Genomic DNA, 15,297 nt, shown 5'->3' with positions numbered 1-15,297 from the left:
CCCTTTTTAAAGGCACTTGCTACATCCACCCTCATATATCTAAGGTATGGAAAATGTTTGCATGCATGGCTATGGCTTTATTCCACGAAAAAAAAGGGTCAAATGTTCCGGCTGACCGGAATTATGAGCGCCTTCCAAAACACTGCACAATCCGTCGAGTCCACCAGAAATTACCCTCGAACGATTTGTGTAGGCAGCAACTGGACAAGTGATACAAAAATTTTTTTCTGCCTATAAGTAAACAAAAAGCTTTTAGTGGTTCAAATGTTTAAAAATTTTAGCACCTGTATTTCAATCCATTCGATGAACTCTTCAAGATTTTTTTCGTTTGGTCAATAAAAAGACACTGAAAATTTTAATAACTGTTTGACAGTTAGTTTTACGACAATCACAGAAGTTCGGTTATTGGATTTACCGTATGAATTGTATATCTATTTACAAAATCCTGTAATAAAAACTTGCGTAAAACTGATCGTCCGGTAAAAATTTGCATAATTGTTGAAGTTCATGTACCGAGATATCGGTAATTTCTATTGATTACCGAAAGTTTTCGTGAAAAAAATTACCGAACAACGGAATCGAATCTTAGTGTGTATCTAAGGTATGCGAAATGTTTCTATGTTCTTCAAAATATATCGATTTTAGTCAAGTTATATGATTTTTTTTCGAGGCCACAGCCCGCACTGATTTTACATTTGACGCCTTACTCTTCGCAAAACTTTGAAGGTAAAACCACAAGCGTGCGATTTATGTTGGAAGCTTTCGAGAAATTGCAGTAACGATAACAGTAATAACCAAAAGAAAGAGTAAACAAAGAGAGGCTCTCATTTGCAGTTAGGCCCTTTTGTCGTGGGTCTATCGAAATGTACGTAAGAAATGCGCCGATAAGTGCATATCTGTATAAAATGTTCATTTCGACCCAAGTAACAATGAGAGATTCTCTTACGATTACTGCGAAATATTCCTGCTTATTTCGGTAATTTCTGCAGTGCGGATACGAAGATGATAGCTTTAGTTATTATTACCGGTAAATAATTGGAGAAAAGGATTGCTAAGAGTACCGTAATAATCGAAAGAGAAAGTAAACAAAGAGAATCTCTCATTGTTATTTAGGTCGAAATGAGCATTTTATACAGATATAATAAAACATTTACGACAATGCAACTTGCGCTTCATTATTTTATGTATTGTCAATAATATGGATACAAGCCCAGGCCGTGAAAAAACGTAAACAAAAACAACCGGCTTACAAATGCACACTAACACAAATGACGCATTAGAAGGAGCCAGAGAGCGAATGTAGTGTAAGTTCAATTTATGCTGCGAGAGGCATTTTGAAGCGGACACGGCACTCGAAGCAAGTTCGCATTTCGTTGCAATGCGGGAATGCGGTCTTCAGTTTCTGCGAGTTGTTTGATCGGGTCGGTTGTTTGTTAGCGCGAGTGGTCGTCGTGAGTCGAATGTAGTTACCGAAATTTGCAGATGAGTTAGCTCTTTGTTGTGTTTTTATATTAGGCTGTTTAAATTAAGTAATCATTGCGGAAAATTTCATGCGATTCCAGTGCCTGCAAGGAAAACGGATAGTTTTTTCATTGTTCGAGCGTTTTATGCATTAGCTTTCGTAGGAGAAAAGATATCCGAGTGAAACGTTGTGCTTTTTTTTCACGAATCTCTTTTCGTTCGAAAAATTGATAGAATAATTCTCATTATAATAGTGCGATTTTTGCGAGGTAGGTTGCGTCAGCTTTTCAGACATTTTTAAATTGAAAGTTGTAAAATTATAATATATGAATCGCAAATACAATTATTTGGTTGGTGAATTGATGGGAATATTTTGATAAATCTATTATCAATATGATAAATAGAAGATTCTGTAAGTATAATATCTTATGGTAATATGCTTTATCATCAATAAATTTATGGGCATCAATGCGTTAGTGTTGTAAGATAAAGTGTTCTGATAACTTAGTCGGGTGAATGGAAAGGCCTCATAACTGTGATATGTGTCTTTATCGTCCGTATCAGCTGCAGTGTTGTAATGCTGTAGTTGTCTTATCTTCTAGAAATCATTCCAATGTATATAAACAGTGAAGCACGTGAATAAACACGTCAGCTGATTTGATATTTGAACAATATTCACTCGCGTTATTTACTCGAACATGATTTGAGACAGTGTGTGGAAATCAATCAAAACTTACATTTAGGTTGTATCTAAAAAAATTAAAATTAGAAAGGTTGTATATTAATTCAGCGTTGCGCACGGGGACTGTTAACATCACTACAGCACCATAGACCCTAAAGCAGCTGTTCGTGACAAATTGTATGTGCAAGCTACGGGGACACAAATTACGAATCGAGAGCCAAAATTATATGGACTGTGACTAACATTGAAACCGCTTCAATCATGCAAACTAGTTGACTGGATCGCTTCACTTCTCGTACAAACGGGTGCGTTTCACAGAAAAAAAAACAACATCGGCTCACCATCAAACGAACCACATCACGATAGTACATACATTATAGTGTTTCCTATCATACAGTGTTCGTTAGTGGCTGGTTCGTAGATACTAGAACATTATAATCACGCATCATTGTCGTTTGTTTTGCTTCAATTCCGGTGGATTGACGTAGAAATACTCGGACTCTATTTAATATTGTAGGGTGACGGTACCCCCATTAATCTCAGTTCCAGTTGTCGTCTCATATACTCATATACCATGAGATCTGCTGTCTTTGCTCGATTAATTGACTTTAAAGGTAAGATGAAAATAGGTTCATTCGCTTTGAGATTTCGTGTTGCTATAACAGCAATATTGAACACTTTTCGAAGTACTTTTTCTGTAATATTACTTAGAGCCGAATCGAAGGCATTGTATTCGATTTTATCACAATTCTGCGATTGAAATTGATAAATAACATAGCGACTCTAGCGGCTCTAAGTGACTCTTGGTACTACAACCCTATATTGTATATATGTCAAGTCTCTGGTGACAATCATAAAACTTGGCTAAAAAATACTGTTACATTTTTAGAGGTTATATTAGTCAGAATCACGAGCACAATGCATGACAAGAGAAATTATACGGCAAGATCCATGTGATAATTATTTCTTCGGTTACCTGCAAAAGAAAACAGCTTCACATACGTCTATTTACTGGTTTTATTCTGAACATCGAAAATGTTCAGCTTTCAATGATTGTATTTGTTTTCAAAGCGATAATAAATTTTTATTTTGACGTGAATACATGCGTCGTACTTTAGTAGATTCACCCTGTGAAGAAATGGGTAGGAACGAAAACTTCATGCTGTGATGAAGGTAACATGATTCTTGCTCCATGCATTCAGAAATATTCTCAGTAAATCGTTATTCAAATTTTAGGCGCTTGAGATAGCCAAAGGGAAACGTTTGCCATGTGTTTATCTTTCTCGACCTCGGGCAACAACAATTCTGTATAAAATGTTCAAAACGACGAATATAACAATGAGAGATTCACTTTGTTTACTTTCTCTTTCGATTATCACGGTACTCTTAGCAATCCTTCTCCCCAATTATTTACCGATGATAATTACTAAAGCTATCATCTTTTAATCTGCACTGAAAAAATTACCTAAAAAGCAGGAATATTTCGCAATAATCGAATGAGAAAGTAAACAAAGAAAATCTCTCGTTTTTACATGCGTAGTTTTGAACATTTTATACAGAATTATCCTTTAATTATTGTAAAAGTCACTGCAACCCAAGGGAGTTTTGCACTCGACACATCAACAACCCATAACACACTCAGACCAAACAATTTGCTTTCTCTTTGAGTCACCCGGTGCAATCGTGTTTCCTTACAATACCATGACTTCCACGTGAATGCAACACAAAATATGCATTCAATGATAAAATTCTAACACCATTTAAACTCAATAGTATTACCGACAAAATGCAATTTGGAATAATAGTGATAAATGACGCAGATGAATTGAGCTCACCACCACCAACGGAAGTGATAAACCAGTACTGGCTCGTCAAATACTACATTTATGTATACATGGAGGATTGTTTTATAGAGTCCGTATGCAAAATCTTTCTATTGATGCTCTTGATTAAAGCATTTATGTTTCAGTACGGAGAGAATTTTTTCCCTGATCTCCTGAATGGCGATCGTTTTTTATGTATTTCTTATTATAATATGAATTAAGATTAAAGTTTAGTCACGCGTGATGATTTTGCATCCCTTGTTTGTTGATTGTTTATTGCGCATGCACTTAAGGAAAACCTACACCTTCTAATCTGATTTTCGTTCGGGAAATAAGGTTCCTGTGTAAAGCGCTGGTCACCTACAATAAACAATGAGTCATGTAAATGTTATCGGAAAGTTGTTCATTATGGAAAGCCATGCGAAATTTTTGGTTGATTTTTCAAATGGCCGTATGAGCAAATAACTCTTTCGATTATTGTGACGTGATTATAAAGTTTTTCTTGAATTTTAAAACTCTGTTTGAAAGTTGAAAGAGTTAAGTGATAAAAGTGAATACCTCTTGCTAATTAATAGAAGAGAAAGTAAATCTGTCACTTGCTCTTACGGCCTTTTGAAAATTTAACCGAGAATTATCATTTGTAATCAATTTACAACAAAGCTCGCCTGCTTTACAGTACTTAACAGTGAACCCTAAGCCTCTACAAATGGCAGCAATAATATTGCTTCCACCAAGAACAGATACGCCGAACTAATGGACGAGGGCGTGAATAGTAAACCATTGCTCCTTGTCTATTCAATAGATAGCAGTGAAAGTGTTTCTATAAGGTAGATATTAGCAACTAGATCCAGTGTTTGTGAAAGATGGTGCCAAAAAAGAGCGTACGCATGATCCTCTTATCTCCACTAGCGATGATTTTATTTGACGAACCATGTCGCTATATGAAAAGATTCATTTCGTCGAAAAGCAAGTGTGGAAGTATCTTTCTCACGATATCTTCAATGGATTACGTACCCGATCGAAAATGAAAAAAGAACGTCGACCCGTACCCGAACCGCACCAGAGATTAATTTTTCTTCCAACCCCAAACCCGACCTTTATCCGATAGCAAAGTAAAAACCTTTAACCGAACCCGACCCGAACCCGAACAAAGCCTCGAAACCCTATCCAATATGTTAACCTGAACCCGACCCGTACCAGTAGAAAATTAGAAAAAAATCGGCACCCGTATCCGACCCGAACCCGACAAACCTATCTCTTACTTTAGCTTGAGCTTGAGCGACCACCCCTGGTTGCTACTCAGTTACTGATCGGGATTAGCTGAAATTGTACAGGGAGTTTCTAGATGATCCATCCTGGGACTGGTAAATCATCCTTCAATGTACATCTTCTGGTAATCCCAGAAATCATTGATCAGTACCGGCGCCGGCCAGGCCCGAACGTAGATCGTCTAAGGAATGAGAAGGGATGTTAGTCCAACACTTGTTGTTACTAGAGGCCGTATATCCTACTGTGCACTCCACAAGTGTCACGGGAGAAGGATATTTGTTAGTGAAAATTTCAGTATTGGTATTATTCGCGCGCGACTCAGTATGTTCCGGTTTCAAGATGCTCGGATGCACCACTAAACTCACTGATTTCCCGAGTGAACGTTTCAACAATATCTTATATTGAAGTCCCGGGAAGTCTTGATTCACAGCTCTTATTCGAGTAAACTGAAGAAAGATTTGCAATACTATCGCGTAACGAATAAAAACTTACCTATTTTTTATAAATGAAATTACGTGTTACAAAATAAACGAGCGAATAGGATTTAGACAAAATAGTTGAATTTTTCTTTTTTATTTCCGCTTTATTATTTTAATTACTTATTAATATTATTAATTGGTTATATTGGTTGATCTGAGCAGCCGGCTACCGAGAAAAATCTTAATTTATTGTTTGAAATATTAATATCAAGTGTTTTTTAACTACGTGTTCAATATATCGATATATGTTATATCTGTTATTAACTTTGTAATATCAACGGATTTGCGCAATAGTTTTAGATTATTTATTTTTTTATCATTCAATTTATAATCCTGAAAGACAATCAAAAACATGGAAGAAGAAAACATTCCAAATAAAACTTTTCTCCGAAGCTAGACGGAAATTGATAGGTTGAATGAAGAGATAATTTAGTAAAATAGAGTAATCAGAAGTGAAACATTTAAAATATCTGATAACTGAATGGAAAAAGAAACTCCTGCAATTGTCGCCTTTTACGACATGGATGCAGGAACCCAGTGGATCTATTCTTGGTTCATTTTTTCCGCCGGATTCCACACGGCATCTAGGCTGGTACTGTCCGGAGAGAGCTAATAGGTATTTTCAATCTCCTAGTGGACCCCAGCCCCTTCGACAAACCTATATCTTACTGTACCCAAACCTGACAAACACCTGTCGGGTTCGGGTTCAGGTCCGGTTTTGGGTACAAAATCCGACCATCTCTAATGTATGTGTGTGCACCTTTAAAAAAAATTCTTGATAAAATTTCTCGGAGATGACTGAACCGTTTTCAACAAGCTTAGGCTCGTTTGAAAGCTACTATTTGGTCATCGATCAAGTTTTAAGATCAAATGACCAACTCGTTCTGGTTTCAGAGATGTAATGGTATAAGTGACGTAACCGTAATGTACATTTTCTTGGAGATGCTTGAACCGATTTCAAAAAGTCTAGGCTTCATTAACTTTGTTGTTGTTAAAGTTGTTATTATAGAAAAAGATGATTATGACAATCTAATCACCCAAAAAAATAATGACGGACCTTATAGGAAACAAAGATCCGACCCCCTTCCAGAAATTATTAAAAAAGTAGATAAAACTCTTCTATAATGTAATCCTAACTTCGATATCAATCTCAGCCGCCTCAAAGTTTCTAACCCTTCATTACCAAAAATCAAAGGATTACCTAAAGTTCATAAACCGGGGAATGAAATAAGGGAAATTATTTCTTCAGTAGGAGCCTCTACCCAAAAAATCTCCGAATGGCTAGTGGAAGAATTCAAAAATATGCCGAAAAAGTTTTTTAGTAGATCCATTCCCAATACACAAGAGTTCGCTACTCAACTTCTGAACTCAGGTGAAATCGAAGATGACGAAATAATGGTATCTTTCGATGTAGCCGCCTTATTCCCAAGTGTCCCGGAGAAGGACTCAATCAATCTGTTGGAAGATTGGTTAGTTAAACAAAAGAGTAGTAGTTTATGGAAATGCAAAGTAAGGTCTTATCTTAACCTAACTCGACTTTGCGTGGATGTAAATTATTTTAAATTTAGAGGTGAATTTTATAAACAATTACAAGGGACCCCAATGGGTAATCCGCTCTCCCCATTCTTATGCGAATTATTTATGGCAAACCTCGAAGAACTTTTAAATAAACAAGGATTACTACCTAATCGCTGGTGGAGATACGTTGATGATATATTTTGCATCATCAAGCGTAACGATTTGGAAAATTTTTTGGAAACAATCAACAATTTAAATAGGAACAAAAAATTCACCTGCGAGAGGGAGACAAACAACAGTTTACCTTTCTTAGATGTTCTTATTATACGGGAGGCAAAAACTTTATCTTTCGAAGTATATAGGAAGCCAACCAATACAGAGCGAGTTATACCTAATATTTCTAACCATTCTCACCAACACAAAATGGCAGCATTTCACCATATGTTTCATAGAATGCTAACCTTACCCCTCAGAGATGATGCGGTAGTGAAAGAGAAAAATTTTATCTTCGAAATTGGAAAGCTCAATGGATATCCGGAGCGCTCAATCCAAACAATCCTCGATAAGAAATTAAGATCATTGAAAAAAATATCACTTACAACTTTGACCCCCCTATCAGAAAATTTGAAAAGAATATCTGTAGACTTCAACTCTAACATGGCATATCCACTTAAATCAAAATTAAAACCCTTTGGCTTGGATTTAGTGTTCAGTAGTACTAACTACCAGTTGAAAGCTTTACTAGGATCTACTAAACATCCTACTGACAAATTGAAAAAATCTGGGGTATACAAAATTTCATGTTCTCATTGTGATAAATTATACATTGAACATACAAAGAGATCATTAGATACCCGTCTCAAGGAACGCATAACGGAAATAGGGAAAGCATCCAAGGATTTGGAACGAGGATTATCACACCATTTCAAGTCGAAAGTAGCTGAGCATGCCTTTTCCGAAAAGCATGATTTCACTACAAATGACATAAAAATCTTAAGACAAATTTCCAACCCATGGAAATTGGATTCGGCGGAAAGTCTAGAAATTTTCAAACATAATTCCACTTCTTTACTAAACAGAGACCAAGGAAATAGGTCTTCCTGGCTTTTTAAGTTACTACCTACACACAGGGGACAGACAAACATAGAATACACTTAACCTCTCCCTACCCTAAACAAATTAGATATTTTTTTCTTTTTTCGAGGTATTTCTACCTGTTGTAGGAATCTACCTACTTCCGTTTCATATAAAAGGAACAACATTGCAGCATTCTTTCAATGATTAAAAAACCGGATACACTAAAGAAGAATATAAATTGTATTCGAAATACGTATATGTGATGTGACGTTCATTATACATGATTTATAGTGTTGTGAGATACATAGTGAATTTGTATAGTGACGCGATATAAAGCTTGCTTCAGATAGAATTGGAACAAAGACAATTTCCTGTATTTCAGTTATTTATTCTTGAATTCAAGATCATTTTTTATACAATTGTAGCGTTTTCTTCATACTTTTAAGAAAAAATACGGATAAAATTTTTCGTCACGGTTTCGAAGGAATTCTCGAATTTTTCCTGTAACACGGCTCATTAAGCGGCGCACACCTTCTTCGTCCATCGTTTTAGCTATCTTATTCCACCAGGTCATCTGATTGATGTCTTTAACAACCTTTCCCTTTGCCTTGAGTCTCCTCTTCATGATTGCCCAGTATTTCTCAATAGGGCGGAACTGGGGGCAGTTGGGTGGGTTAAGGTTTTTCGGAACAAACTGGACCCCTTTCTCTGCATACCATTCTTGAACGACTTTGCTGTAATGACAGCTTGTCAAATCTGGCCAAAAAACAATACGGGAAGGTCGTGGGATCGAATGAACGGCAAAATTCGTTTTTGGAGACACTCTTTTTGGTATAGTTCCGACGTCATTGTCTTATTTGTAACGAAAACTTTCGTTTTTTTTTGCCACAGCTGCAAATGCCGTGCCAAATCATAAATTTTCTTGCAAATTTGTTGGCAAAAACAAATTTAAATTTGGCTGGAACATCCCCCTGAGCCGTTGCCAAGTAAAATTTTTGACCTGGGATTTGCCCGAGTCAGCCTTGACATAGGTTCCATCGTCCATCAGAAGACACCCGTCGAACTTGGTCAGCTCCTGGTCATATAGTTTCCGAGCACGAATTTTGACCACACTATTCTGTTTTATGGTCCGATTTGGCTGTTTGCTAGTTCGATACGACTTGATTCCTTCCCGGAGTCGAGTTCTCCTCACAGTACTATGGGCAGCACCGAATTTTCTGGCCAAATCACAGTCCGACAGATTAGGATTCCTCTTAATCGTCTTCAAAATCTTACCACGCAGTTTCCGGTCGACAGTTCCACTCCGACGATTGGCTTGAGGCTTCCGAATCGTCACCAATGTTTTCTTATACCGTTTGATAACGCGCCATACAGTATTTCTGGGCAATTTCAGCTGTTTAGCTAGCCTAGATGCAGACCACAATGGATTTTCCAAATAACTGTGCACAATTTTTTCCCTTCTTTCGGCTTCCATGTTGATTGTTTACAAAGTACAGTCGATTTGCGGAATGTCAAAAATCATACGTGAAGCTGACAAAATTCCCGACACGTGGGCGCCAAGAACTTCCAAATTCGTCTACCAGGAGCGCCACAATATGAGCAAAAGTTTGTTCCAATTCTAAATGAAGCAAGCTTTACTTATAACAGAATTAAATTGTAATATTAAAAAAATTATCCTTGTAGTCTAGGCTTGTTGTATAGCTACTATTAGGTCATTAAGCAAGCTGAACTTAAGCGATAAAAAAAATTGTATTTTAACCGCTCAATTTTTCTGGAGATAGCTTATCCGATTTCAACAAGCTATGGCTCGTTATTAAGCTCCTTTAAGGTACTTCATTAAGTTCAAATTTATAACATTTCTGATTCTAGACGTAAACAAAATACCTTTTTTTCCTATGGTGATTTTGAGAGCTACTATTGAGTCCTGGATCATGTTCAAGGATCAAATGACTGTCGCTTCTGGTTTAGGAGATATAATGGTTTGAGTGACGTACACGACAAAAAAAACTTTGTTGCTGATTTTCCTCGGATATGAATGAATCGATTTCAATAATTTTAGGCTCATTCATAGTTTGAGTTTGAGCTCAAAGATCATATCCATTTCATTATTTATTTAAAATTAAGGGCAAAACCCACTGGAGCTGAGATTCTGTCATTCCCCTTCTCAAACAGGCATAAAACCTTCTCATCTTTCGAATAATTTTTTTTTACATATATCCAAATGATGCATAACAATCATCTATTCTTATCATTATCCTAATCTAAAACTATTAAGCTAACGCTAGTCATCTATATTTATAGCGCTACTAAAATAGTCAAATTACCAAAGTTAGCAGGAAAAGAACCTAATAAATAGAAATAGATCAAACTCGTTACAACAACCATTGAATAAGCGGCACATACTGGAGACTGGTTCATTGAAACCGTAGTTAGTTATAGCGCGAGGAACTCGGAGAAAAGTAGATTGTATGAGATCTGTGCAATTAACCCGGGATTGGATGAAATCTGCAACGAAAACAGCTTTGATTTATCTCGGCGAGCAGACGAGCGAGATTTATGAGTTTACATCGATTATCGTAAATCAGAAGATTTGATGCATCTTTCCGTGGCACGAGGCGAAACGGATGAATTTCCGCTGAACTGCTTCAATTCGCAGCTTATCGGTTTGATAATATGCTGCCCAAATAACGACAGCGTACTCAAGAGTTGAGCGAACTAATGCGCTATATAACAATTTCGAGCAGTATATACACTGAAGTCTTTTTTATGCGAGTTTACGTACCGCATAAAAAAACGCATAACTCTGAAAATTCGCATAAAAAAAACCGCATAACTCTGAAAATTCGTATAAAAAAAAACGCATAACTCTGAAACTTTGCATAAAAAAAACGCATAACTCTGAAAATTCGCATAAAAAAAGTCGCATAAAAACCGTATAAAAAAGACCACATAAAAAAGACATCAGTGTATTGTCGAAATCCCATCCCATTGCCATCCTGTTTACGTTGCACCAGTTGAGAAATACATTTAACTGAGACTGCAAGAAACCGATGTCATCAAGATTCTAGATGAGATGAAAATTAAAGTCATCGACGAAAGATAGCTTAATGTACTTCAATGAAAAATTTAAATCGTTGAAACATATTAGAAATATAAGCGGCCCAGATGGTTTCCTTGAGGGACTCCTATTTTCACTGATTGGAACCAATTCAGGATGAAATTCAGGAATTCCGTATGGGACCGGAAGACCTTTGATTTGAATCTAAGTTTGTGGAAATCGGTCAAACAATCGCTGAGAAAAGTGAGTGAGATCTATTTTGGTATATATGACCACTATTTTCGGTGCTTCCGAAACCGGATAGGGGAACCAGGATAGCCGGAATCGGTTTGTTTAGTTGCCTACTGATAATGGTTATCGATTTTTGTAGTTTTGAGACCAGTTTAGAATTTTTTTTACGTATTTTGTTTCGCCGGTTTAAGTGACGGTGTAAATATTGAACACACTTTACCCCATAACTCCGGAACCGGAAGTCGGATCCGGAAGTCGGATCCGGATGAAAATTCAGGAATTCCGTATTGGATCATGAGACCTTTCGTTTCAAATCGGTTCAGCATCTCTGAGAAAACCTAGTGAGATTATTTGACACACACACACACACAGACATTGCTCAGCTCGATGAACTGAGTCGAATGGTATATGACACTTGGCCCTCCGGGCCAATTTTTACTAGTCGGTTTTTCAAGTGATTGCATAACCTTTCTATATAAGAAAGACAAAACATGATTATTTCTCCATGCTATCAGAACTATGACCAGCAATGTATGATTGTACGGTTTTGAGGTAGTCAGGCACACATCAGTCCCGATGTTCAACTGCACGGGACTGGACGTCTTGGTGAGGACCATCCACAAACAGCAGTAACAACTTCTGCGTGGTATAAAGTCTCAACAAGATAACAGCAATCGCATTCAGCTTTCGAAAACTATATCTGGAGTGGAAAAATTATTTTTGTATTGGATTCTAGAACTGAATTCAGAACCTGGATTCCGAATTCACCTGAATTCTGAACTTAATTTCTGGTTTAGAATTCAGTTTCTGAATTCAGTTCCTGATTACAAGCTCAGAATTTGAAACTATGACTCTGGAACTGAATCCTAATTCTGGATTCTGAAGTTGGTTTCATGACTAGATTTTGGAATTGAATTCAGTTCCTTAATTTAAGTTCGGGATTCGAACCCAGGGATTTCAGAATTCATGAACAAAATTCAGGACATGAATTGTAGATCCAAATGTTAGATCTGAACTCCTGACCTCAATTTTAGAACTCACTTTTGAACCTGAATTCAGTAATTGTAGTAAAAGTAGCGATTATTATTTATTGTTATTATTTCAGAAATGTATGTATTATCAAGTACAAATGCATTATTGCTTATAGTTTTGGTTTGAGAATTGTTGCCGAATATGTGACGAAGGCAATGAAGCACTACCCGAATGAATCAAATTGTATTAAAAATGTGTCCAAATTTGTATCAGAAATTATCTCAATGAAAATGGCAACAATGTTTTAATGAGTCTGTGCCAATGATAATTAAGAATATGCTTTTTCAATCATTCATCGATTAAAATTTTTAATTCTAGCGAGCATTGCCTTATTTCGCCTGCTATAAATCTAAGATGGTATGCTGGCCTACGGGCTCTCCTACTTAGAGCAAAGCAAAGTTTTGGCATAACATTCCTTTCGTGGAATTTGGCCTCTCTCTTCCAACAGACTTCGCAGCCGATTCTTAGTATACAGAATCATTACTGTGGATCCTACTGACACTAAGAGTCCTTCCAGATCGGGGCTCGAACATACGACAACTGGCTTGTAAGACCAGCGTCCTATGCATAGAACCGCCAACCCGTCGATCTTTTGTTTTCATTTCATTCGATTTCAAGCCAATGTAATTTTCATATCACAATTTCACATACTCTTGAATATAAATTTGTGTGAAAATTTGTGCATCTTATCAGATGTAAAATCACAAGATTTTCTCAAACTGTGTAAAACATTCTGTTATGCGCATTGTTATAAGATTATTAGACTTCATAAACTATTTTAAAAATGTTTGATTTTATATGCTATGAAACACAAAGTCTTGTTACGCTTACACGAAATATTTTTTATACATCACGAGTTTTTTATGTTAACTGCAATGTAATTTGCACAGTATGTGCTCATACAGATGTGGGACAAACAAGAAGTCATATCCCTCATATTTTACTGAACAAACCCTCAATTGTTATTGTAATTTCGGGAAGTTTAGTAAATATAAGCTTCATTCGCCAACCCGACTCGAGAGTGGCCAATATCCATATGGGACTGATATGCGAGTATGGGCAGTAAACTTTGGATTAGTACTTGGCCCGCATTGTAGTATGATTCGAATATTCACACAAAGAAATTGTGCAGTGTGAAATGAACAATCGTTTTCATTCCCGCTCATAAATAAAACTAACTGCATAAATAAAACTGAGACTGCAAGAAACCGATGTCATCAAGATTCTAGATGAGATGAAAATTAAAGTCATCGACGAAAGATAGCTTAATGTACTTCAATGAAAAATTTAAATCGTTGAAACATATTAGAAATATAAGCGGCCCAGATGGTTTCCTTGAGGGACTCCTATTTTCACTGATTGGAACCAATTCAGGATGAAATTCAGGAATTCCGTATGGGACCGGAAGACCTTTGATTTGAATCTAAGTTTGTGGAAATCGGTCAAACAATCGCTGAGAAAAGTGAGTGAGATCTATTTTGGTATATATGACCACTATTTTCGGTGCTTCCGAAACCGGATAGGGGAACCAGGATAGCCGGAATCGGTTTGTTTAGTTGCCTACTGATAATGGTTATCGATTTTTGTAGTTTTGAGACCAGTTTAGAATTTTTTTTACGTATTTTGTTTCGCCGGTTTAAGTGACGGTGTAAATATTGAACACACTTTACCCCATAACTCCGGAACCGGAAGTCGGATCCGGAAGTCGGATCCGGATGAAAATTCAGGAATTCCGTATTGGATCATGAGACCTTTCGTTTCAAATCGGTTCAGCATCTCTGAGAAAACCTAGTGAGATTATTTGACACACACACACACAGACATTGCTCAGCTCGATGAACTGAGTCGAATGGTATATGACACTTGGCCCTCCGGGCCAATTTTTACTAGTCGGTTTTTCAAGTGATTGCATAACCTTTCTATATAAGAAAGACAAAACATGATTATTTCTCCATGCTATCAGAACTATGACCAGCAATGTATGATTGTACGGTTTTGAGGTAGTCAGGCACACATCAGTCCCGATGTTCAACTGCACGGGACTGGACGTCTTGGTGAGGACCATCCACAAACAGCAGTAACAACTTCTGCGTGGTATAAAGTCTCAACAAGATAACAGCAATCGCATTCAGCTTTCGAAAACTATATCTGGAGTGGAAAAATTATTTTTGTATTGGATTCTAGAACTGAATTCAGAACCTGGATTCCGAATTCACCTGAATTCTGAACTTAATTTCTGGTTTAGAATTCAGTTTCTGAATTCAGTTCCTGATTACAAGCTCAGAATTTGAAACTATGACTCTGGAACTGAATCCTAATTCTGGATTCTGAAGTTGGTTTCATGACTAGATTTTGGAATTGAATTCAGTTCCTTAATTTAAGTTCGGGATTCGAACCCAGGGATTTCAGAATTCATGAACAAAATTCAGGACATGAATTGTAGATCCAAATGTTAGATCTGAACTCCTGACCTCAATTTTAGAACTCACTTTTGAACCTGAATTCAGTAATTGTAGTAAAAGTAGCGATTATTATTTATTGTTATTATTTCAGAAATGTATGTATTATCAAGTACAAATGCATTATTGCTTATAGTTTTGGTTTGAGAATTGTTGCCGAATATGTGACGAAGGCAATGAAGCACTACCCGAATGAATCAAATTGTAT

General features: G+C 36.7%; 1 protein-coding gene across 4 annotated transcripts in view; it reads left to right on the top strand.

Annotated features, from left to right (window-relative positions):
- Positions 1-1,390: 1,390 nt before the first annotated feature.
- The window catches only part of LOC131434585 (bestrophin-4-like), a 64,309-nt gene continuing 50,402 nt past the window's right edge, over positions 1,391-15,297 (top strand). For 3 of the 4 annotated variants that reach the window (XM_058601432.1, XM_058601431.1, XM_058601429.1), the window contains exon 1: positions 1,391-1,730. The gene's annotated coding sequence lies outside the window, so the exon portion shown is untranslated. The other variant, XM_058601430.1, reaches the window with a different exon arrangement.

This window comes from Malaya genurostris, chromosome 3 (assembly GCF_030247185.1).
Source record: "Malaya genurostris strain Urasoe2022 chromosome 3, Malgen_1.1, whole genome shotgun sequence".
NCBI classification, from domain to species: Eukaryota; Metazoa; Arthropoda; class Insecta; order Diptera; family Culicidae; genus Malaya; species Malaya genurostris.
The sequence above is the reverse complement of the archived record's forward strand: the minus strand, read 5'-3'. Positions and strand labels throughout refer to the sequence as shown.